The following is a 2,803-nucleotide window of genomic DNA, read 5'->3' on the forward strand; positions in this document are numbered from 1 at the left end:
GGGGGCGCAATTTCAGTGCTTGCCCTAGGCGCTATTTTCCCTAGATACACCTCTGACTCCCAGTCCAGTTCAAAGGGAGAGCAGGAGCCTAGAACGGAGGAAGATATTCCTGGAGTAAAGGAATGCTGCTATTTTTCAAGGTAGGCTATTGAATCTTGTGATTTTAGCTTGAAATTTCTAAGAGCCCCACCTGCTCAGTGGCCCAATTATGCCATGAGACAAGACCATTCCTTTAGAAGTCAGTGATCTTCTAAGGTGTACCCATGTTCCATGGCTAGGATGCCTTCATCTCCATGCAAGACAGAAAGGCTTTGGTACCTAAATTCTGGCACTTGCTGGTCTTTTGTAATTTAAACCTCCCTGTTCTTGAAGTTAATGAGAAAGCACATTTTGATTTTTAAAATGGCAGGATTGGACTTGGCCTTTGCTGGCTCAGGGGTAGCTGAGCCTATTTCCCAGGTCACCTTTATTCTTCCTTAATCTTTGGTACGTGTTCCAACGTGCTATCTGGGTGTAGCTGGTGTACAGTTCTCTGAATGGAAGGATCCCGGCTGGCTGCTGCAGATTCACCTTGGCTTGAGATTCTTACACAGTTTAACCCCCTTTTGAAAATGCTGGATTTGTTTTGTGACCTTAAAAAAAAATAAATCAACAAGAAATCTGTTTCAAAAGCTGTTTTGTTGCTTTCCAAAAATATGTCCCAATTTTATCTCATGGTCATCATGCCCAAAAGATTTCCAAATGCCAGCATGTCATTGCTGACATTGGCCATAATCCAAAACAACAACAACTGCACAACACAAGCTCCACATGCACAGAAGTGCTTTCTAAATGTTTCTTGAACAGCAGTCCCCCACCCCACACTGCCTCACTCTCCACCACATAGTGAATTGTTGTTGTTTTTTCATTCCAAGGTGTTTAGTAACAATTTGTTATGTGGTGCAGGTGGTGACTGCAAGGGTGTATGTGTTTTCTCTTTCAATAAAATAAAAAGCCAGAAGTCCTGCTGACAATGCATGTGGCATTGGGTGTGCCTCACGTAGCTGTTTAGGTTATAATCAGCAATTTGCTTCCAAGTTTGCAGGTGATTAACCAATTATTTTTTAAAAAGAGCCTGCACTGGTATTTAGAAAATGCTCAATGAATTTGATATATTGTCTGGAATCAGTCTCTTTTCTCAGGAGCTCTTGCTTTGTCCAGGACTGTTCTTGCATAATACTATTATAATAAATTCAAATCCTTAAAAAAAAAAAATCAGAATTGAGGCTTGATATTTATTTATTTATTTATTTATTTATTTGATTAGTTAGCTTAGTGAACATCTAAAGGATTGTTCACAAAGTCACCTAATTAGTTACCTCTTCACATATGGATGGCCATTCTGCACCTTTGGGACATGGGTGCCCCAAATAGCACAGTCAGCAGGGGTTTGTGGTGCTCCTGTGCCGAGGAATGGTAGCTCTGGCTAGAGCATTAGTTTGTTTATTTTAAAGCAATTCTGTGCTGCCCTTCAGAACTGAGATTCTCAGGGTAGCATAAAGTAAAGCAGATAAAATATATATAAAGAAAGAAATAGTTGGAACTACAACAATAATAGAAGCAAAGCAAGAGAACAGAAAAACAAATTCCACAGGATAGATAAAATATAAATTAAATCCAGCTACACTTCATGCTAATTAGTAAATAAAGGTAAATATGATCTATCCAACTATCTAATTCTCTAAGGCATACCTGTGGCAAATCCTGTGCATGGCAGCTCTCACAAGAGTTTGTGAGCAGAAGCACCGTGGTGATTGGGCAGTGGAGATTCCATATGCAGATAGGGAGGAGGAGCCTGTGAGAGCAGAAGCATCATGGTGATTGGGCAGTGGGGATTCCATATGCAAATAGGGGCAAGGAGCCTGTAGCACCGTGGTGAGTGGGCAGTGGGGATTCCATATGCAGATAGGGAGGAGGAGCCTGTGGTGTTTAAGGTCAGCTGGAATGCAACTGTTACTGGTCAGAAGATCTTGATTGTAGAGGAGAGGAATCTATATAAATAAAAGGATGGTGGGCAGGGGTCTGCGAAGAGAGGGGTCATGAGGGAGAAAAGAGCCCCTTCAGGAGAAGGAGGCTGCTGTTGTGTGACTTAGATGAGGAAACAAGATGAACAAGATCTGCTAACTCATGAAAGTGAGGGTGGGGGAGAGAGAGAATGAGAGAGAGAGAGAGGAAGAAAGACAAAGGGGAAGAGTGAGTGGAGGAGAGAGAAAGAGAGTAAAAGAAGTGAGGGGAAGAGAGAGAGAGAGAAAGAAAGAAGGAAGGAAGGGCGATGGATGGGCCTGAGCCTGTCAGTGGCCTGAGGTGAACAAGTGGGCATGGTGGTGCTTATTGGCAGCAAGAAAGGGCCCAGTCAACCACTACTGCTGTTTGGGGCTAGTGAGGCCATTGTTGGAGGGAGGCAGGCAAGGGATGGGCCTGGGCCTGTCAGCAGCCTGAGCAGAACGAGTGGCCATGGCAGTGGTGGCAGTGATGAAGGGCCCAGTCAACTGCTGCTGCTCTCCTAAGCAGGAGCGTGGCTCGGGTGAGGAGGTTTCTGGGGATAGGGGGATGCAGCTTGGCCAATAGATGCCAGCAACCCTGCAGCCGTGACCAAGAGGGTGAGGGGGATGGATTAAAGGGATCGAGGAGTGACCAAGAGGGGTGAGGGGGATGGAAGTAACCAGATGGAGGAGCAGGAGTGCCACTCAGTGAGGGTGGAGAGATCTCTGAGGTGAGGGGGACTGTGGCAGGGGGGTGAGGGGAGCAATCAAGTACTAGCACG

The sequence above is a fragment of the Hemicordylus capensis genome, chromosome 2, assembly GCF_027244095.1.
Source record: "Hemicordylus capensis ecotype Gifberg chromosome 2, rHemCap1.1.pri, whole genome shotgun sequence".
Classification (NCBI taxonomy): domain Eukaryota; kingdom Metazoa; phylum Chordata; class Lepidosauria; order Squamata; family Cordylidae; genus Hemicordylus; species Hemicordylus capensis.